Below are 24,494 nucleotides of genomic sequence, written 5' to 3' on the forward strand. Positions count from 1 at the left end.
GTTGCTTAGTTGTTTGTCTATTTTGTATTTGTGCATCTATATATAGGCATCTCTCCAGTAATAAAAACAACTTTTATTCGATAGAATTTTCAATTAGATTAATAAAAAAAATAAAAAAAGAGCTCACAATTCAATCTCTACCAATAAAAGTTCCAACTCAGATTCAATTGCCATGCAATAAAATTATTAGTAGACAATGTTATCAAAAGAAAAATTAATTTACTATCGAGGAAGAAATTCGGATATAGACATTTCATTGATAGAGGCTGTTGTGGAATTGTTGATAGATTGACTAGAACATGATTCATCTGCAAATGATTTTGGACCCATTTCATTAGGCAAGAAAAATGCAGGTTCTTGTGGAGTTGGCAATTCAATAAAATCACTGCTAAGATATGAAACAACTGTTGCCATTGTAGGTCTAGCATTAGGGTCTTGTTGAACACATAATAAACCAATTTGAATGCACTTAATGACTTCAATTTCAGAATAATTTTCCTTAATATATGGGTCATTATACTTAGTTGTATTTGATCCTTCCATTGTCTCCAAACCTGTAACAATTTGGAAATTAAAATAACAAAATCATTGCATACCATTGTGTTTGAATCAACCCAATGTACATTGGATATATGGCATATAAGCATTAATGCAAAAAAACAAATGGTTAGATCATTATACTCACATAACTCAAGAGGCCACCAACAACACGGTGTGATTCATATGAACCTAGATTCTTTTTTCCGGTAATAATCTCTAAAACCATGACTCCAAAACTAAAAACATCTGATTTCTCAGAAAATTGTCCTAGCATTGCATATTCTGGAGACATATAACCACTGTAAAATAAAAGAAAAAAATCAATAAAATTTGTTAAAACATACCTTATTAAGAAGTGAGAAAGAAAAAGATATGGATGAACAATATCAAAACTTACTATGTTCCAAAAATTCTATTTGTGCTTCCATGGTCCTCATTCATTTCAACAATTCTAGCAAAACCGAAATCAGAAATTTTTGGAATCATATTGCCATCTAATAGAACTTTACTAGGTTTTAGGTCACGATGTATAACTTTGAGCCGAGAATGCTTGAGCAATTCCTCTTATAATATTTTAACGTTCAAACCAGCTTAGCAACTTTTCCCTTTGAGAATCTACAAAATTGGTTAGGTGAAACATGTAACAGTTAAACACGTTTTGTAATCAGTAAATTTAATTGCATCAAGTTCATATAAAAGCACATATACATAATGCATGAATTTAAATAATAATTAATTGAAGAGTTTAAGGTGAAAAGTGTCAAACCAAATAAAAAGTAGTCAAGGCTCTTGTTGGGAACATATTCGTAAATAAGCATTTTCTCTTGTTCATCAACATAAAAGCCAATGAATTCCACTATATTTCTATGTTGAAGCTTCGCTATCAATAAAGCTTCATTCTTGAACTCATTAACACCCTGCTTAGAACTTCTTGAGAGTCTCTTTATAGCTATTTGTCGTCCATCAAGAAGAATGCCCTAAAAGTATAAATTATTATTGATTTAAGGGAAAAATAAGAATATAAAAACAAAATTGACCACATTTTCTTACCTTATAAACTTATCCAAATCCACCTTTGCCAATCATATTCTCATTTGAAAAGTTGTTGGTTGCTGCTTCAATCACAGCCAAATCGAAATGCAACTGCTCCAAAGTGGCACTTTCATGACCGACTAGATCAAACATGATTCAATAGTTAAACTATGTTGTCACACTTCTTGAAGCTTAATAAGCATAGGTTTAAAAAATATATTGTAAGGCATACAGTTTTCTCTAAGAATAGTCTTATGGCTCTTTCTTGCTTTTCTGTTTAGCATATAGCAGCTAAATGAGAAGATCAGCACCGAAACAAATGTGGGCACTACAATCAAGATAATTGTTCGCGACCGGCCCTTTATTTTTTCTGCACAAAACAATCAACACATCTTACTCGTGTTGAATTGTATAGTTTATGGCAAGTCATTATATGTTGATAACAACATGAATAATCGTACAACAACAATTTGCTTAACAATGTATGACAATAACAATGTTGGGTTTATGTATGACAATAATAATGTTGGTATATGAAATGGATCTGATAATTTTCCCATATTTTTGTATGATTCTAGGAATAGGCATATGAAAATATGCAATTTTAGATGATTATCTATTTTAGTGAGTAAGGTGTCAAGATACCACAAAATTGAGTTTTAACCAATTGTGTTGAATTGATTGGTGACATTGAAAGGGGAATCAATTTGGGATTTAAATTAAGCTACACAAGTGAGAATTAATGAAAATTGAAACCCTAACCATTCATTCTTAATAATTCTTGATTTAATCTTTGCATTCTTGTTTTTGATTTTGTTCTTATTTTAAATTATTCTACTGTTGGCTTTTATTTTAATTAATTTTAGTTATTATTACTACACTAAATCTTATTATTTAGACTCATCCAACTTAAGCGAAATAGTGAATCAGTGATTGAGGTACTAATCCTCGTGAGAAGATACTATTTCTTATCACTTTATTACTTATACGACCAGTACATTTGCTGAGTCTGCAACACGAGTTGACAAGACACGACACAAATAACCAATGGATTTCAAATGCATATGTTCTCGACATGACATGACATGAATCTAAATATTATTATTTAGATTCATCCAACTTAAGCAAAATAGTGAATTACTTACTGAAATACTAATCCTCGTGGGAAGATACTGTTTCTTATCACTTTATTACTTATACGATCAGTACACTTACTGAGTACGCAACACGAATTGACAAGACACGACACAAATATCCAATGGATTTCAAATGCATATGTTCTCGATATTGACATGACATGCTAATTATGCAGGTCGGCAAGATACGAAGAAAATTCCTCTTGTATATATTTCTTCCTTGACTTCCTCTACTAATTCTACTATAATGAAGTCTCACTTTCCTCATAGGGTAATGAATTTTATTTTAAAATGCCTAATTAGGCCATTTTCATTTTTTTCCAATGAAATATGTAATTATGAAAATGGACTCCTTCATCCTCTCACAACTTGTTGTCAAAAAACCCTTTTTTTAGAAAACACTCTTAACCCTTTCAAGGAATAAAATAGCTTTTTCATAAGAGACATCCAAAGGCATCTTGCACAGCTCAATGAAGTGATTCTTAAACAAATTTGGCTTGAATGGGTAGATGATGCATCATGGGAGTCCTTCCCTTCATGGTGTAAAGCAATTTAGTGAAGATTCAGAGTTAAAAAAAAAGTTTAACAAGGGAAAAATTGCAACTAATTTTTTTCTTTGAAGCCACAACTATTTATATGATAAAAAAATAAAAAAAGTGCTTAGAGATAAAGGCTTCTATAATTTTTAAGGGGGACGAGCACAAATTACATTATCAACAAATAAAAGAGTGTTTAAATCTAAAGGTTTGTATAAACTTGATGGGATCGATCAACCCCTAGCCTCTCCCTCGCTTCACCACTGTTGAGGGTATCTTAGTGAAGCTCTCAATAAATCCCTCAACAATCCTATAAAGGGTGATATCTAAAAAAAGTTCAACTACAAAAAATGTTGTTATCCAGAAAACACAGAAAAAAATTTAGACTTAAATTTTGATTTCTTTCAAGACTCTTCGAACTCACTAGATGAGAGGTTTGAAATTTTCCAAGCCATAGGAAAGTTTTAAAGACTGTCTAAAATTATTTGATGGAAAAGAATTTGAGAAAGAAGCTCGTGTTAACCTGTTGGGTGATATGTCTGAAAGAAAAGGGAAACCAGAAAAAAACAATTCACTTTTATTCTCAATAGTCTCTTTACAATGAATGAAAAGGGTATTTATACACAGGCCCACTTATAACAGTCCACCTCAGATTACCTACTAACACTAACTAGCCACATAGATCTTTTGACTAATGCTACGTGTAGTCACGAAGCCACGAAGGGATCCTTCTTTGCCTTTGTGGTCTTGTATCATCCATCGCTAACATTTCTTTACTTGTTGTTACTGCTTTATCTGCTCCCCCTTCAACAGGGACCTTGTCCTCAAGGTCCAAATGAGGGTACACTCTAGCAAGCTCTGAAGCAGGCTCCCAAGAAGCATCCTCTGGTAAGGAATATGACCACTGCACCAAAAATTCTTTTCTAGGTTGGCCTGCTACTGAATGGATTCGAGACATGAGCAACGCAATGGGTTGCTGCACTGGACGATTTTTAATACTGGTGTCTGGTAGAGAAGAGATATGTGGGGGAGGAGTTCCAGAAAAAGCCTTGAGAACTGAAACATGAAATGAGGGTTAAATACGATAGCTCTCCGGCAAAGCCACCTGATAAGCAACATAACTGATGACATGCTTGATGGGAAAGGGTCCAAAATAGCGTTTGGAGAGTTTGTGACAGCCTCTTCCAGCAACCGAGATTTGGCGATAAGGTTGTAGCTTCACCAAAACCAAATCACCTTCCTTAAATGTTCGTTCGTGACGATGCTTATCAGCACTTACCTTCATCCGATTTCTAGCTTGATGCAAATGCCTCTTCAGGCGAGCGAGTAATTCATCGCGATGCTTCAAAGTGGAATCAACAGCTTCAACTGAAACTTCATTAAGTAGATAAGGAGGAATCATAGTTGGGGGCTTACCAAATAAAGCTTGATATGGGGACATTTTGATGGATGAGTGTACAACTATATTATAGTGCAACCTTGCGCAACACAAGAAAGGAGACCAAAGGCTATTTTGTTGATTACAAAAAGCCTTGAGGTACTGCTCTAAATACCTATTAGTCACCTTTGATTGGCCATCAGTGTGAGGGTGGTACGCTGAGCTAGTGCGCAAGGTTGTCCCACTTAAACGAAATAAATGAACCCAGAATTTGCTGAGGAATATACTATCCCTGTCAGAGATGATCATTTTTGGAAGACCATGATGCTTAACAACCATGGAACAAAACAATTGGGCAACCGAAGATGCATTATATGTAGAGGGACGACCTCCAAAATGAGCAAGCTTAGTGAAGTGATCAATGACACGAGCTGTTGAACTCGCGCAAATTAAAAATTATTTTTTAATTTAGGGTTCGGAAAATTTGCAGTAAAGTGGAAACCCTAAGTCGTCTCTCAAGGAAATTGTTTTGGTTAAAATCGCTTATGAAAACAGAAAATTAAAAGGTGGTTTTGGATTTTTGGTTGAATAATTAAAAGACAGAATATAAAATTGGAATTAAAATTCGTAATAAAAAATTAACCAACCTAAGGTTAGGGTTCCATGGATGTCCTTCATTGGATAAAAATTACCAAATTCGTGATTAACCTCAATTGAATCAGAATCCTTATTTTCAATTGAGAACAATCTGATCATCAAATCTGATGATCATTCTTTTCCAATAATCGCAATCGCGAACCTCAGATCGAATATCCACAATCGCACGATATCGATCTGAGTTAGGGTAAAGAAACGAATCTGATTAGAGAGTGATCGCGAATCCTCTAGACAGATCCATGGAATCCCTTCCTCTTAGGTTGATTAAAGGGGTTTTAGCCTAGCATGGCTAAGATAAACATGATTAAAATTAAAATAAAATAAAAAGAAGAAGAACAAGATGAAGAACACGAAGAACGCTTCAGAGAAAATGTTTTGATCCTCCAATTCGAAAATTACAAGATGAATAAAAGTTTCCTACTCTGCCGTCATATACCCCTACCCAAATCGGGTTAGGGTTCAGTTCTGATCGGCCCATCTATAATACGAAATAAAATAAATAAAAAATAAAATAAAACTAAAACTTGGCTTTGGGCCATTTAAGTAATTGGGTTCTAATTTAAATTACAAGTCCAATAATAAAATAAAACTTCAGCAAAACGCGTCCAACTTGGCGTCAGAAATCGACCAACTACCAGTGTTAATTTGGCTTCGAGCTATTCATATGAATTGTAGACCTCTGTGTTATCTGAAAATCCCAAGAAGAACGGAGTTAATCCGACAACTGTGGATTGAGATATGGCCAAAATACAGAAGTAACGTACATCTGAAAAATTCTGTTGAAAATAAATTAAACCCAATCAAAAACTAAAAATCTAAATTAACTCAAAACATCATTATTTTATTCAAATAAATCCTAAAAATACTGATCAAGAGTAACAAATAAGTGCAATAAAATATGAGTTATCAAATTCCCCCACACTTATCTTTTGGCACTCTTGGGCAGAAACTAGAATAGAAAAAGAAAGCAAAGAAATAAGAAAATAGTGAAGATCAACCTATCCTTCCTAATAATTAGCAAGTATACAAAAGATAACAAAAATCACAAGTCTTGAACAGATAAACCAGCCAGGACAAAAATTCCTTAATCTCAAATCACAAGACCTGTCAATTTCCACTGCAACTGCAAACTACACAAAATGGTTCCTCACAGGATGCTCTCAATCTTCTCTCAAGTGTATCAGTTAATTCAGTATATCACTCAAATCAACTCAAGAAAATCATCCTACCATAGGCTTGCTCAAGTTCTACTTCTTCACTGCTAATAACACATGCATGCACAAATCAAGAGGGCTTTATGCAGGGTTGTACTGGGGCTGAGGTAAAGGTATGGATGAATACGGAAGAGAAAGCTAAACACCCCAGAAATTTACAAAGAGCAAAAAATTAAGAGCTAAACTAAGATAATGAAAAGATAAAAATAAACACATTTTTTTTGTTTTGTTTAAGAACACAGAAGAACCACATAGCAGAGAAAAGAATCAGATTGTCACCCCCCACATTTAAACTTTTTCACGCCTCAAGCAAACCCCCACACTTAAACACAACATCACAGTGAAAACCATTGCTCAGTAAATCTCCAGGGTGTGGAATTAATTGGTTTTTCACTTAGGCTTGTAATGTGTCGTAAGAAGTAAAGGATATAAAGGCTCAAGGGGCTCATCAAGGGATAATAATGTAAGGGATGGCTATCTGGCTAAAGTTGGTAAAGAAAGAAATGAATGCCTCAATCATATTCATGCATGTAAGTGAAAAATGCAGTTTCAAAAAGAATCAGAACAAGTTCTAGAGAACAAAGATCAAGAGCAGAAGCACACAAGAAAGAAAGAATGGCCAGAAGATATGCCATGTATACAGGCTCAAAACCTCACAAGGGTTAATGAAATCATGCAATCAACATCACATATCAATCAACAGGTATTGCAATACAAGAATCGAGATCAAAGCCTAACAGACTATGCTATCAAACATTGTGATCTAAGTCTACTCCATGTACCACTCACTAATTACCAGAAAGAAGAGGAAAATGTACCTATAAAAGTCAAAAACTAAAAGAAAGAAAGGAGAAGAAAAATAAAAATGCAAATAACAGAAAGAAAAGAAAAAGAGGGAAGAGAACTCCCTGAGGAGAATAAACAGCATCAAACAACTTGATTTCTGCCTCACTGGTTTAACACCTTCTTCAAGTAAAATGCGATGCATGCACATGGAAGGGCTGATTCCCACATTATCTGCTAAAGTCCATCCAATTTCCTTTTTATTTTCTTTCAGCAATGTCAGAAGCTTTACCTCCTGCTCAGGTAGAAGGTTCTTGGCCACTATCACAGGTAACTGCTCATTTTCCTCCAGATATGCATACTTCAGATGGTCATGCAGAACCTTCAGTTCCAACTTAGGTGGCTGCTCAGTGGATGGGAGAAGTCTAGTGGGTGCAGGTTCTGCAGAAAACACATTAACATCTATGCCTGCAATCAAATTCTCAGAAACAGAATCATCAATAATTTCAACAGACAATTCAGAATTCAACTTCAATGCAGAACCACTAAGCAAATCATCATTCAATGCATGATTAAAATCAAAACAGAACAACGCTATCTCAGCACAAGCAGTACAGTTACTACTATCGGTACAACCACATGAAAAATCAGAATCAGAATCAAGGAAGGATGAAAATTCTGGATATTCAGCAATCAAATCAACAGAGATATCATCAACCATTCATCTATTATATCAATGCAGAAAACAGAATGCTCTTTCTTAGGATATTTCATGGCATAAAAAATATTAAAATTGACCATGCTATCACTAAATTCCATGGAAAGATTACCAGCATGCACATCTATCTTAGTCCTAGTAGTTTTCATGAAAGGTCTACCAAGTATAATTGTACTACTAGGAGTCTCACCCTCCATCCCTAAGACATAGAAATCAACAGGAAAAATCAAATTGTTCACCCTAACTAATATATCTTCAACTACTCCAGAAGGATAAACACTACTCTTGTTGGCTAACTGAATAACAATACCAATAGCACGTAAGGGACCAAGACCAAGAGACTTATACATAGATTCAGGCGTAACATTAATGGATGCTCCTAAGTCTAACTTACAATCATGAAAAAAAGAATTTCCAATAATGCAAGAAATAGTAAATGTCCCTGGATCTTGACACTTCTTGGGCATGGGTTGGATGAGTGCTGAAACATTCTGGCTGACGCTGACTCGCTCATCTTCTTTCAGCCTCCTCTTGTTGGTGCACAACTCTTTCAGAAACTTGGCATATCTTGGAATTTGCTGGGGATATTGACCTCTACTTTTCTGAAGGTGTCAAGAATCTCTTTATCTTGAGCTTTTGCTGCTTGCTTTTTAGACTGAGTGGCTCTTTGAGGAAAAGGTAACGGGATGTGGACATCAGAAGTATCAGTATTTTGCTTCCTTGAACCAGTGTCACCTCCTTGAGATGACTCAACATTAGATTGGTTTGGCTCTTCCAGTTGATTGCCAGACCGCAGAGAGATGGCACTAACATTGTCGGTTCCCTTTGGATTTGGAACTGTCTGTGATGAAAGGGAGCTGCCACTTGCTTGTTGATTCTGACTCATTGATGTTGCAAGTTGGTCAATCTGTGTTTGTAGATTTTGGTTGGAAGACTCAGTCCTCTACTGGAACTGCAGATTGTTAGTTGCCATCTGCTTCACTAAATCCTCCAAAGAAGGACCATTGCTACTGGCTTGCTGCTGCATTGGCGATTGCTGCTGCATTGGCGGTTGCTGCATTGGCGGCTGTTGCATTTTCTGTGGAGGTGAAAATTGTTGAAAATTTTGCCTCTGCTGTGAAGGTACAAACTGCTGCCTCTGCTGGAATGATGCACTTTGCTGATCCTGGCTCCATTTGAGATTTGGATGATTTTTTCAGCCAGGATCATATGTATTAGAGAAAGGATTGTTTTGCTGTTGCTGGTGGTATTGTGGATTTCCAAGAAAAACTGCAGCAACAGACTGATCAACTTGGAAACCGTTGTCTTGTAGGGAAAGACAAGCATCCGTGGGGTGAGAAGGATCACAGCAGATGCCACACAGGTTGCTTATCTGTTGAGCAGAAGGTTGCACAGTCTGTGTCACTGCCAGTTGCCTCACCATTGATTTCAACTCATCAAGTCTGTTCTCCATTCTCTGGTTATCTGTGCTTGATACTCCTGCTGCTGCCACTATGGATTTTGCATTGGAGGAGCTTGAACTTAGAACACTGCACTGCTGTTTGCTCTAGTGCCAAATTGTTGAGCATTAGCCGCTATCTCAGAAATCAACTCTTTTGCCTCATCAGGTGTTTTATTTCCCAGGACTCCTCCACTAGCTCCATCTAAAAGGTTTCTATCCATAGGCAGCAACCCTTCATAGAAGTAAACAATCAGGAGATTGTCTGGAATCTGATGATGTGGACAACTTGCACAAAGCCTTTTAAACCGCTCTCAATACTCATGCATGTTCTCCCCATTAGCCTGCCTTATGCCATTGATCTCCTTTCTAATTGTGGTGGCCCTAGATGAAGGGAAGAATTTCTCCAGAAACAATCTTGACATGTCATTCCAGCTTACAATGGAGGAAGGTGGCAAGTAGTACAGCCAGTCCTTAGCTCCACTGTCCAAAGAGAAAGGAAAAGCACGCAGCTTAATTTGCTCCTCATCCACCCCTGGTGGCTTCATAGTGCTGCAGACTATATGAAATTCCTTCAGATGTTTGTGAGGATCCTCACCTGCAAGACCATGAAACTTGGGAAGCAAGTGTATCAGTCCAGACTTAAGCTCAAAAGGTACAATAAGGTTAGCATAACGAATACACAGGGGCTGCTCATTATCAACATTAGGAGCAGCCAATTGCTTAAGTGTTCTATCATTCATGATTTCAGAATCAAATAAATTATCAAACGAATAAACACTATGTAAAGGACTCGAACAAACAGACTCAACAGACTCAGACTCTAATGTATGCTCAGGAATAGCTCTATTGTAAGTCAACCTACGAGCTCTACTAGCAGCATGCAATGATCTCTCTATCTCAGGGTCATATGCATATAAATCATCAACACTGGTAGAACTCCTAGTCATGCATCGTAGGCAAAGGCATATAGTAGTAAAGTCGCAAAACATACGATAGAACACAAAAATTGCAGAAAATAGCAAACAAAAGCAAAAATAAATCTACGAAAAATACTAAATGACCTTGGAATGCTATGGAACCAACTCTCCTAAACTCTAATTGACCATTCAGACTCAAATCAAATAAAATATTTTCAAAAAATAACATAAAATAGTAAACGAAGGAATTTGGCAAAACCAGGGCCTGTTACTTGAGGCATAGCCTCATAAATTTTGACAGGGATGATCGTCTCCTTCAGCTCACAAATTTTCAGAGCGATTAGAGCAAGTTGAACAAGTTCAAAAATACCCGACACGTCCTGAAACGATAAAGAAACACCAAAACGGGTTAGTAAACGACAAAATTTGGCAAAAATAAGGGCCACCCCACGCCCTTTTAGGGCGTGACTTATGTTCAGAAGGTCGAATTCCTTTGGGAATAGAACTCCCGAAGCCAATCTCTCAAACAGAAGTTTTACCGATTTCCCCAAATTTGCCCAAAACTGCCCAAAACGTAAACCGTAATGCAGAAAGCGCAAAAAATGAGAAAAGACACATGTACAGGATCAAATTCTGATGCAGAATCAAAGGTGCAGAAATCGGAATCAGAAACACAAACGAGTGCAAACGCAGAAACAAGACAGATGCGTAAATTGTTTTTTTTAAGTTTTTTTTTTTTAGAAACAGAAACGAAAATTAAAGAAGAAGATGATCAAAAATCAGAAAACGATTTCGACCGATGCAATTTCCCTGGCAACGACGCCAAATTTGACACGAGCTGTCGAACTCGCGCAAATTAAAAATTATTTTTTAATTTAGGGTTCAGAAAATTTGTAGTAAAGTGGAAACCCTAAGTCGTCTCTCAAGGAAATTGTTTTGGTTAAAATTGCTTATGAAAACAGAAAATTAAAAGGGGGGTTTTGGATTTTTGGTTGAATAATTAAAAGACAGAATATAAATTTGGAATTAAAATTCGTAATTAAAAATTAACCAACCTAAGGTTAGGGTTCCATGGTTGTCCTTCCTTGGATAAAAATTACCAAATTCGTGATTAACTTCAATTGAATCAGAATCCTTATTTTCAATTGAGAACAATCTGATCATCAAATCTGATGATCATTCTTTTCCCATAATCGCAATCGCGAACCTCAGATCGAATATCCACAATCGCACCATATCAATCTGAGTTAGGGTAAAGAAACGAATCTGATTAGAGAGTGATCGCGAATCCTCTAGACAGATCCATGGAATCCCTTCCCCTTAGGTTGATTAAAGGGGTTTTAGCCTAGCATGGCTAGGATAAACATGATTAAAAATTAAAATAAAATAAAAAGAAGAAGAACAAGATGAAGAACGCGAAGAACGCTTCAGAGAAAATGTTTTGATCCTCCAATTCGAAAATTACAAGATGAATAAAAGTTTCCTACTCTGCCGTCATATACCCCTACCCAAATCGGGTTAGGGTTCAGTTCTGATCGGCCCATCTATAATACGAAATAAAATAAATAAAAAATAAAATAAAACTAAAACTTGGCTTTGGGCCACTTAAGTAATTGGGTTCTAATTTAAATTACAAGTCCAATAATAAAATAAAACTTCAGCAAAACGCGTCAAACTTGGCGTCAGAAACCGACCCTCTTCTAATCCGAATTGGGCTTCGAGCTCTTCATAAGAATTGTAGCCCTCTGTGTTATCGGAAAAACCCAACAAGAACAGAGTCAATCCAACAACTGTGGACCGAGATATGGCCAAAATACAGAAGTAACGTAAAGCTGAAAAATTCTTATGAAAATAAATTAAACCCAATCAAAAACTAAAAATCTAAATTAACTCAAAACATCATTATTTTATTCAAATAAATCCTAAAAATACTAATCAAGAGTAACAAATAAGTGTAATAAAATATGAGTTATCAATCAACGATAAAAAAAATCATGGACAACCCTTTAGACAATGGAAGGCCAATTATGGAATCCATGGTGAGGTCTTCATAAGCTCCTGCAGGAATAGGTAGAGGCTGCAAAAGGCCTTGAGATGGCGTTGTACTAGCCTTGACCTGCTGATAGATGACATAATCATGTACAAACTTTTTAACATCGCAACACATTGACTTCCAATAAAAGGACGCTGAAAGTCTCAAAAAAGTCCGCAATACTCCAGCATGGCCACCTATTAGAGTGGCATAAGCTTCTTTAATGAGTTCCCATCTGATGGGGGAGTGAGATCCCAAAAAGAAACGACGTTGATGGAAGAGAATTCCATCCTGGACAGCAAGAGCTGGAACAGAGCATGTGCCCAAAATTTCAAAAAAAAAGGAGAGCATGTGCCCAAGGAAAGTTGTTGATGAAGGGTGATGAGCTCTGAGTCAGAAGTGTTCTCCTCACGAATGCGTTGAGTTATGTCAAAGGTAGGAGAAGATAATAATGCAAGCAATTTAGCAGAATCTGCCTCTTCAAACTGCCTTGATAATGCATCCGCAACAATATTACTACCACCAGATTTGAATTCAATTGAAAAGCTATAACCAAGCAGCTTACACACATAGTGTTATTGCTCAGGGGTTTGGATAACTTGGAAAAGCAACTCTTTGATGCTACGGTGATCTGTTCTAATAACAAAATGACTCCCTAGCAAATACTGGCGCCATCGTTTGACTGCCTCTGTAATAGCAAATAATTCCCAGACATAAGTTGAGGCTACACTCATCCGAGGACCCAACTTTTTGCTGAAAAAGGCAAGTGGCTTATTGTCTTGTAATAAGACTGCTCCTACACCAGTAATGGAAGCATCCGTCTCTAAACGAAAGGGGCAGAGAAATCAGGTAAAGCCAAGGAAGGAATCTCAGCCATGGCTTCTTGTAGCGCATGAAAAGCATTCGTAGCATCAGATGACCAAGAAAACTGGTCAGTTTTCAAGAGGTTAGTCAAAGGTGACGTACAAAACGCCTGTAATAGCCAGTGAGGCCCAAAAAACTCCGTAGTTGTTTCACTGTTGTAGGCATAGGCCACTGGAACATTGTAGAGATCTTTTTGGGGTCTGCACGCACACCAGTAGCAAACACTATATGTCCCAAATAGTCAATTTCATGAACTCCAAAAATGCATTTGCTCAATTTGATAAAGAACTGACTTTGCTGTAAACAAAGAAGAACATCATGTAAATGGGATAAGTGATCTGAAAAAGAAGCACTATATACCAATATGTCATCAAAAAATACAATGACAAATTTGCGAAGAAAAGGCTTAAACATCTGGTTCATCACAACTTGAAATGTTAATGGAGCGTTGGTCAATCCGAAAGGCATAGCCAAGAATTCGTAGTGGCCTTCATGAGTGCGAAAAGTCGTCTTATGAACATCAGCAGGTGTGACTCGTATCTGATGATAGCCAGCTCTGAGATCAAGTTTGAAAAAATATGAAGCTCCCAACAACTCATCAAGAAGTTCATCTATGGTGGGAATTAGGAAACGATCCTTGATCATGATGGCACTGAGTGCCCTGTAATCTATGCCCATGCGCCAGGTATTGTCCTTTTTCCTAACCAAGAGAACTGGTGATGAATATGGACAGTGACTGGCCTGAATTAAATCACTGGAAAGGAGAACCTGGACCTGTTTTTCAATTTCTTCCTTTGATGATATGGGTAATTGTAGGGCCGAACCTTTACTGGTTTAGAATCCTGCTTAAGGTGGATGGAATGATCATGACCACGGAAAGGAGGCAAAGTTTGAGGGATGTCAAAAACAAGATTGAATATAACAAGGACATCCCATAATTCTGGAGCCAAAATCGGTTATAATGCAGCCAATTCAGAACTAATTGACTCTAAACTAGAGAGAGCTAAACAAGTGACATGGAGTGAAGATAATAACTGTCGTGTCTGACAAACAGCACCTTGCAGAACCACCAGTTCATTGTTATGCATGAATTCCATGGACATAGTTTGGTAATCATGTGTGACTCTGCCAAGTTGACTCAGCCACTCAATGCCCAATATCACTTTAAGGTTTGGAATGTCCAATACCCACAAATCCACTGTAAACACGTGTCCCTACAATTTCAAAAGAATGCCAATGCACTTCCTATCACAAGTTAAAAAATCACTATTGCCAAGGAAAACTCTCATTTTTTTCACCCTTGTCGGACTTAACCCAAAGGAAAAAGCAGTATCCTTATGCACAAAATTATGTGTGCTCCCTGAATCAACTAAGACTTGAACTCACTAATTAGCAAGTAAAGCAGGAAAAGAAATTGAACGAGGATTGGTATCACTTGATAGAGAATGAAGTGCTGCATAAGTATGTTGTGACAGATTGGCCTCAGACTGCCATAATATTTCCTCAGCTTCCTCCGAGGATTCCCATATTAAAAGCAAAAATTTGGCCTTGCACTTGAGACGATTCGACCATTTCTCATCACACGTATAGCAGAGGTTTAAATCACGACGATGTTGGAGTTCCTCTGGAGACAACTTTTTAATGGGTACTCAAGATACTGTGGTATGGTTTTGGGGGCTGTGGTCGAGGGCAAAAAAGTAGTAACTGATGTCGAAGTAACAGAATTCTTGACAGTATTCGAATATTGGAAAGAGGATGAGGGTTTCTTGGTAGATGTATGAGGGTTAACAGAAAAAGAAGAGCATAATTGCTCATGGTGGGCATCATAAGCAAAGGCCAATTGCATTGCATGGTGTAACGATGTCGGCCAATGAAGTTGGATCACCCCACGCAATTCTGTTTGAAGACCTGATATCAAGAAACTCATAAGAACATAGACAGAAAAATCTGGAACCAGATTGATTAAGCCCTCAAACTCCTGAACATAATGTGACAGAGACCCAGATTGGGAAAGCTTCAAAATGGCTCCTTTAAGATCAAGAAACGCTGATGCTCCATATCTTTGACGAATTACGTGCACGAAGTTCTCCCACGTACTAATCGTCCCAGTGTTGTAAAGCCATTGAAACTAAGGTGCTGATGTACCATCCTTTTTAACCCAGCAAGTTGAACTTTAAGGTGAGGAGGGATGTTCTATAAATGGAAGTATAATTTTGTCTTGAAGATCCAGCTATGTGGGTCAACACCACTAAAAGAAGGTATCTCCATTTTCACTGTCTTCAAGCTTCTCTGATCCATTGAATCAGCATTACCGTGATGGTTATGTGATTGATTACCCGAATAGGTTGATGGGAATTGAATGGGGGTGGGTTTTGGGTCTGAGACATGAACTCTTGAAGACGAGAGTCCAATTGTAGAATTGACTCAGTGAGTTGATCCAAGCGTTGTTGCAAATATGAGCACGTTGATTGCACTTCTTGCTAAAATTTAGAGCGCAATTCCTCTGCAACTTCTTGAATGCGCATGTTGAAGTTCAACTCGAAATGGAAGCACTAGATGTTGGGTGATATGTCTGAAAGAAAAGGGAAACCAGAAAAAACAATTCACTTTTATTCTTAATAGTCTCTTTACAATGAATGAAAAGGGTATTTACACACAGGCCCACTTATAACAGTCCACCTCAGATTACCTACTAACACTAACTAGCCACATGGATCTTTTGCCTAATGCTACGTGTAGTCACGAAGCCACGAAGGGATCCTTCTTTGCCTTTGTGGTCTTGTATCATTCACCGCTAATATTTCCTTACTTGTTGTTACTGCATCATAACTGGAGAAAAAATGGACTTGGATGATCATGAGCCCATAATTGACAGTGGATTGTGATAAAAAAAACTTATTTCGTGTTGAATTGGGTAAAAGAAGTTGGTGTGTGATGTACAATGCTAATGTAACAATATTTGTCTTGGAGTATTTGTTTTGATATGCTTTTAGATTCCACCTTATCTATATGGTAAGGTTTGTAATGCAATATGATGTAAATAAGTTTGTGATTGTGTTTATATTGTTATAAAAGAAGAATGTTGTAACCTAGTATGGGAGAGTTTGCCTAGTTATCAATAAGAAGGGTGGTGTTATTTTTAAATTCTCTCTGTCTCTCTTGTAATCCTTTAGTGTAACCTGTGATCATCCCTTTAATATAACAATTCTTAGTATGCTTTGCAATCATCATTGATATAAATATTGCACGTGAGGTAATTCTTTTCACTTTTTTCCTCACATCAACAGAGTTTGTGCACAATGAATTTTGTGCCAAAATCTTGTTTAAAGGTGGACAAGCAAAATGTCTACTATCAATCTCGTGTAAGGAAGTCTCCCCGTTGGATTGGATGAATTTTGAGAAGAGAAAAACAAAAAAGCATCTGATCCAATCCCATTAATTTTCTCATTTTACCATACAATGGATTTAATTCAAGTTTCAAATTCAATCATGTCCAATTTAATCTACAACATTTTAGATTGTTTTATAAAATAAAGATAAAGAGAATTTTTTTAGAGAGATCAATAATACAAGAGATTTTCAAAGCCTAATTCTTCAAGAATTGTACCTGATGGAGAAGGACTAGCTGGCGTGGGTGGCTGAGCTTGGTCACCATCTCTGTAAAATTGGACCAATTCAAACCTGAGATTGCAGATAGGATATAGAACTCTTCCCCCTATGCTTCCCAAATGAGACCATGGGATTGTTGTTCCAATCAGATCTCCTAGACACCCCTTGCAATCATCACTAGACAAATCCTGTGTACATTGAGCAAGACTATAAAGAGTTTGTAAGTCATTCAACTTTAATGATTTTGTTCCATATCTCTTGACATTGTCCCGTGCCACGATTGCCACCTTTGATAATGCATTCGATACTGCAAAATTGAAGAAGTTTTGCTTCTGATTGGGGCCTGAGGTACTGGTGATATTCAACTTGAAAAATATAGGACATCTGTTCATTACGCTGAAGAAATTCCAATAGGAATAACGAAGCAAACAGTAACTATACCAAATTATAGCCTCTTGGAACAAGTGGCACTCTGAGGATATTTGACGTGTTGCGTTTAGGACATAGTGTTCATAGAGAAGAGAGGGAATGTCACCTCGGCACATGAATAGGCCAAACACTGTGTCAGCAACATTAACCTTATGAAATCCCTTGCCACTGGTAGCATTGGAAGACAAGTAAGAGAAGAGGGTCTTGAGGTATATTTGGAAAGTGTTGTTGGTAGTGAAGGTTTTGTTACCTGAACAATTGTGTGAAAGATAAACAGGGTCTTCTGAAAATCTTGTATCTGCATTTGAAGTATGTGTAACAGGAACATGCATTGGTGCAGGAGTTGATGAGGGAACATAGGAGAGATAAAAGGCGTACATTTCATACCTAATATTATAGCTTGGGTTAAGAACTCTACCACCTATCCTTCCTTCACAGAACGATGAAAGTTTCCCTATTACTCCACTAAGATAGGTTCTGCAATCATGGAGTGAAAGATTTGGTGTGCACTGAGCTAGACAATAAAGGGATTGAAATCCAGACACGATTTCTTCCTTTGTTGAATATTTCTTGTGACCAATAGGAGCACGAGCTGCTTCATCTGCAGTTTCGTTCATGGTCAAAAACAATAAACGCATGAAGCTTTCAAGGTTTGAGACATTCTCTGTGTTAATCAGGTAAAAGTTAGGCGTTGTGGCAAGGGTGGAGAAGAAATAGGTGGTGGAATACCAAATCATGCACTCGTCGTACCAAATCACACCTTCTTTGGATAAGGAGCACTCAGAGGAAAGTTTCTGGGTTGCATTCAAAGGCGGATCCAAGTGTTAGAGAAGGGGGGCAAGTGCCCACCCTTAAAATTTGATGCAAAAATATAAAAATATTTTTTTCATAAAATTCAAATTTTCCTATTTTAATTTTGGGGTAGGATATTGAAACAACCAAACCAAATAGTGTTACCACCAATATTACTACCAATTAATTTCACCATTAGATCTATTATGTTGATCCAACGGTTATATTTATTTCTATCTTTGTATGGTTATGATTCCCCATATTTAATAATTTATATTTATTTTCACCTTTGTATGATTATGATTTCCCATATTTATTGATTTTACATTAAATATGGGGAATCATAACCATACAAGATGAAAATAAATATAATCGTTAGATCAACATAATCAATCTACGGTAAAATTGATTGGTAGTAACATTGGTGGTAACCCTAGTTGATTGTTACGATATCCTACCCCTTTAATTTTCCTCCTTCTATTTTATTTTCTCGTAAGTTTTTTTTTTCCTCCTTGATAACTCATATTTTGTTACACTTATTTATTACTCTTAGTTGGTATTTTTATGATTTATTTGAATTAAATAAAGGTCTTTTGGGTCAATTCACAATTCTAGATTTTAGTTGGGTTTAATTGATTTTCGTCATAATTTTCTAGATTTACACTACTTTCGTATTTTGACCATATCTCACTCTACAGATGTCCGATTGACTCCGTTCTTGTTGCTTTTTGCAGCTAACAGATAGGGCTACAATCGCTATTTCAGTTACTGAAGCCCAATTCGCACGGGAAGATTGTCGAAACTTGATCTCAAGATGACGTGTTTTGCTGGAATTTTATTTTGACGTTTGAACTTGTAATTTTCATTAGGACCCAATGTGTTTAGGGCCCAAGGCCATGTTTTATTATTTTATTTTATTTTATTTTATTCAGCTTTTATTTTATGTTTGGGATGAAGTGGTGAAACCCTAGCCGTCCTGCGTGACGGCTATTTAAGGGAGACTCTAGGAAACCCTTCAGCAGTCAGTTTCTACAACAGAAAAGTTCTCTCTGAGTTTTTATTCAATTCTTTTCTTCATCTTCTTCTTATTTTTTGAATTATGTTTACCTTAGCCATGCGAGGCTAAGAACCTTTTAATCAACCTAAGGGTAATGGATTCCATGGATTAGTCTTGAGGATCTGCGTTTATTTCAAATCAGTTTTGTTTCCCCTCCCAACTCAGATTGATATCGTGCGATCGTGGATATTCAATCTGAGGTTCGCGATTGCGATTATGGAAAGGGATTAATCATCAGATTTGATGATTAGGTTGATTGACCCTATGACCTTAAATCAAGCGGGCTGATACTCTGCGATTGTATGAGTAGAAGCATCGTCTTTGATCAAATGCTAAGCGATCGCTTAGAGAGGGTTGTCAATTGCAAATAAGAATTCTGATTCGATTGACAAATCAATCACGATTCTGATATCCTCTTATCCGAGGAAAGACGTTCATGGAACGCAAACCTTAGGTTGGTTATTTTTAATTACGAATTTTACATACAATTTTACATTCTGCCTTTTTAAATTATCAAACTGAAATCAAAACAAACCCCCCTTTTATTTTCTGTCATCATAAGTGATTTTTACCCAAACAATTTTCTTGAGAGACGACTTAGGGTTTGCACTTTAGTACAAAAAAATTATGAACCCTAAAGAATTAATTTTTAATTTGCGCGAGTTCGACAGCTCGTGTCACTCCTCCACCTTCATTATCCAAACCTAACAACACCAGAGACAGCATAAGCTCGTTTGCATCTACATACTGATTCATCTCCTCTCAAACCTCAATCTCCGTTATTAGAAGTTGGAACATTTGTTTCTTTCTTCATCATCGGTCAAGTTAAGTCGCAATCTGTCCAAATCTATATCTAAACCAGACCCAGCCAGCCGGCACCTGCTCGCAAGTCGCGTTCCAGACCAGACCCAGATCTATATGTACTTGAACAGTGCCCTCGCTTCATTAATTTCCTGGATCCGCCACTGGTTGCATTTACAACGCATTGTTGACAGAGCTGAGAGGGGATGTCACCCCTGCACATGAACAAACCATAGATTGAATCTGAGGGGTTTTCGCCAATGAATGTGGTGTTGTAGAATTGGGTGCTGTCGGTGGCGTTTGATGATAAGGAAGAAAGTAAAGTCCCAAGGTTCAATTGGAATGAGGTATTGGCTGTGATTCTCTTGCTGGAGCAATATTGGTATAGATAAATAGGGTCGTCAAATTTTCTGAACCCTAATTAAAAAACAATTTTTAATTTTCGCGAGTTCGAAAGCTCGTGTCATGGATCCCAACAAGATTGAGGCCGTGTTGAATTGGGAAAGGCCCAAGACGGTTACTGAAGTGATGAGTTTATTGGGTTTGGCAGGTTACTACCAGAGGTTCATTAAGGGATTCTCCACGATGATTATACCATTGACTCGTCTTACCCGGAAGGAGACTCCGTTTGTGTGGACTCACGAGTGTGAGGAATGCTTTCAGAAGTTGAAGGAGAGATTGACTACCGCTCCAGTGTTGATCCTTCATGATCCTGATGAGCAGTTTGAGATTTACTGCGATGCATCTGGAAAGGGGCTGGGTTGTGTGTTGATGCAAACCAGTAGAGTTGTTGCTTATGCTTTGAGGCAGTTGAAGCCTCATGAGGAGAACTACCCGACTCATGATTTGGAGTTGGCTGCGATTGTGTTTGCCTTCAAGATTTGGAGGAATTATCTGTTTGGTATGCAGTTTGCTGTGTTCAGTGACCACAAGAGTTTGAAGTACTTGTTTGATCAGAAAGAACTGAACATGAGGCAAAGGAGATGGATGGAGTTTCTGAAGGACTAGGACTTTGAGTTGAAGTACCATCCTGGCAAGGCCAATGTGGTAGCTGATGCTCTGAGTCGGAAATCCGTGAGTCTATCCAGTTTGTCGATAGGTGACTTTGGTGTTATTGAGAAGTTTCGAGATCTGACGGTGACTTCCTTGTTTGGGGGTGCACTTCTCGAGATGGAGACTGTGAGAGTCATGAATGAGCTTATGGAGAAGATCCAAGATGCGCAAGTGCAGAGAGAGTGCCTGGACTACGTGAAGAACCAAGATGGTGTGTCTTGGAATGAGGATGGACTTTTGTTGTTCCAGAAGAGGATTGTGGTTCCTCGAGGTCCTTTGACCGAAGAAGTTATGGCAGAGGCCCATAAGGGCCAGTTCACGGTTCACCCAGGTGCTACAAAGATGTATCAAGACCTGAAGAGAAATTTCTGGTGGCCGGGTATGAAGAAGGACATTGTTGTGCATGTGTCCAAGTGTTTGATTTGCCAGAAGGTGAAGATTGAACACCAGAAGCCGTCTGGTAAGCTTCAACCTCTAGAGATTCTGGAATGGAAATGGGAGAGCATTTCCATGGACTTCGTGGTGGGTTTACCGAAGACTCAGGTTGGCTGCGACCCTATCTGGGTCATTGTGGACACACTGATGAAGTCTGCCCATTTTCTTCTAGTGAAGGTGAGTTTCACTACTGAGCAGTTGGCTAGACTGTATGTTCGCGAGATTGTGAGGCCTCATGGGGTGCCCGAGAGTATCATCAGTGATAGGGACCCGAAGTTCACATCTCGGTTCTGGGAGGCGCTGCAGGGAGCTTTTGGTACTCAGTTGAGATTGAGTACATCCTATCACCCTCAGACTGACAGACAGACTGAGCGGACCATCCAGACCTTGGAGGATATGTTGAGGGCTTGCACTTGGGAGCAGGGTTTAGCATAAGATAGGTACCTGCCATTGGTGGAGTTTTCGCACAACAACAGTTTCCATGCTAACCTGGGCATGGCACCCTACGAGGCGATGTATGAAAGGAGGTGTCGGACTCCTACCTGTTGGTCTGAGGTTGGAGATAAGGAGTTGTTTGGCTTGGACTTTGTCCAAGATACTACCTAGCAGATCCAGATGATTAGGGAAAAGCTGAAGCAGGCGCAGAATCGCTAGAAGAGCTACTACGATGTCAAGCATTGTCCACTGGAGTTCAGTGAGGGTGAACACGTATTTGTGAGACTTTCACCTGTCGTCGGTGTTGGTCGAGCCCTCGGAGTGAGGAAGTTGAGCTCGAGATTCATTGGGCCATACCAGATCCTTGGTAGAGTAGGACCTATTGCCTACCGACTTGCCTTGCCTCCGAACTTTGCCAACATCCACGACGTGTTTCACGTGTCTCAGCTTTTGAAGTACATAGCAGATCATTCGCACATGGTGCAACCGGATGATGTGGAAGTTCGGGAGAACTTGAGAACTCTCGTCGGACCACTCAAGATTCTCGATCGTGGCGAGAAGAAGCTGAGGATCAAGATCATTCCGATGGTCAAGCTGCAGTGGACAGGAAGAACTCCTGAGGAGTGTACTTGGGAGCGAGAGGACGAGCTTCTCCGGCAGTACCCAGAGTTTCGAGACATATATGTTTCTGATTTTGAGGACAAAATCCTAAAAAGGTGGGGTGAATGTAAGAACCTGCACCTTTAATTTAGGAAATTAATTAAATAAATATGAGAATTAGTAAATAATTCCATAATTGACCCTAATAATTATGAGAAGGCTTAAATAATTATAGAAAGTGATTAATAATACTGAAAGTCGCTTTTCGGACGAAAAATGCAGATACCGGTTCTGCTCCTCGGTATAAATGCGTACCGATGAAGTATCCCAGAAAATTATAATAAGTGCATGAATATTCCTAGAATAATATATAGGACTTGTAAAACAAGTTTCAAGTGAAAATAATGAGAACTGGTGCCAGAACTAGTACTGGCTAAGGAAAAGCGCGTACCAGAAAGGTGCTGCGAAAAATAAAATAAAAATATGAAAAATCTTAGAAAAAGGAGTAGGTTCAGAATCCTGAGTTTGGGATTAAAATGCTAAGCGTAGCTATTAGCACTAATACAGTGTGATTAACTTTAATCCGCCTATAAATAGGCATGGCACATTAATCTAGACTGATCTTATCAGTTTTCTACGTATCCATTGTGCCTCCATTTCTGTGTTGGTGCTCTCCAAGCCTTCCACCTCCATTTTCTTCCAAAAAAACTCCTCAAAGTGATCAACTTTCTTCTAGTTTCCTCCATCTAACCTCACAGTTAAGTGTAAGGGAGACTTGGGTGGGAGTGTGAACCTTGTGGCTGAGTAAGGTTACTGTGTGTGGGAGTTTGATGGATTACTTATTGGTTTGAGTGTTGGGAAGCCATTGTTCCTTGTTTATTGAGCTTCAAGGAGCCACATTTGGTGAGAAAGAACCTTGCTTGCTTGTCATTTTCGTGTCATTGTGGAAACTGAACTTTGGGGGCTGATTGGCGAGCTCCATGAGCCATTGTTGCTCTGTTTTGAGCCTTGGGTAAGTGTCACCAACTTTGATCATGAGTTTTCCTTGTTTAAATGTGGTGTGATGAACCCTTAGTTCATCATGGTTTTTAGCAGGAATTAGGATCAAATTGTGTGATTAAATGATGAAAAACAAGGTTAATGTCCTAAGATGTCCTCAATTACAAGTTCAAGAGCTTTATTGGAAATTTGTATGATTCTTGTAGGAAAAGCAAGCTTGAAAGACAACTGGAGAAGGAAGAAGATTCTGGAGCTCAAGAGGAGAAAAATTGCCTAAGTGTTGAGCGCTAAAACGTCCACACTGAGCGTTTTAGCGCCCTGTTACAGGAAGAGGCCAAAACTTGCTGGTGTTGAGCGCTAAAACGTCCACACTGAGCGTTTTAGCGCCCTGTTACAGGAAGAGGCCAAAACTTGCTGGTGATGAGCGCTAAAACATCCACACAGAGCGTTTTAGCGCGCTGCTACACTAAGAAGATGGAAAATTACTGGTCTTGGGCGCTAAAATGGCCTTCAATATGCGTTTTAGCGCCCTAAAGTGGAAAACGATTCTGGTCTTCACCGCTAAAACATCCAAATCAAACGTTTTAGCGTTGGAGTCAGTTAAAGTTAGTTGAGCATTCACCAAGTTTGGACGCTAAAACGGTAATTCCTTAACGTTTTAGCGTTGAAATCAGTTAAAAGCAGTTGAGCATACGTAAAGCATGGACGCTAAAACGGCCACTTATGGACGTTTTAGCGCCCACATCAGTTTTCTGTTTTTAATTGTAACACTATATAAGGCAAACCTTGAGACTTAGATCAGAATCTGGGGGATCTGAACTCTCTCTCTCTTAAACTTAGTCTGACTTCTCTCTAAATTCTCTTAGTTTTTGTATTAGGATTTCCTTGTAATAGTTTGGAGATTGAAGACTTTCAACATGGAAATGAAGTTTGTTTCTTCTTCTCTTATTTATTCCTTAGTCATGTCTGAGTAGAGTCTTTGTAGTCTGAATGCAATGGAACTCCATGATAATATTATATTGATTTGATTAATATG

At 38.1% G+C, this 24,494-nt stretch overlaps 1 pseudogene; it reads right to left on the reverse strand.

Moving 5' to 3' along the window:
* Nucleotides 1-222: 222 nt before the first annotated feature.
* Nucleotides 223-20,353, reverse strand: LOC133302873 (cysteine-rich receptor-like protein kinase 25; annotated as a pseudogene).
* Nucleotides 20,354-24,494: the final 4,141 nt, after the last annotated feature.

This window comes from Gastrolobium bilobum, unplaced genomic scaffold (assembly GCF_033153095.1).
Source record: "Gastrolobium bilobum isolate Gb01-03AN ecotype WA unplaced genomic scaffold, APGP_CSIRO_Gbil_v1 utg548, whole genome shotgun sequence".
Lineage (NCBI taxonomy): Eukaryota > Viridiplantae > Streptophyta > Magnoliopsida > Fabales > Fabaceae > Gastrolobium > Gastrolobium bilobum.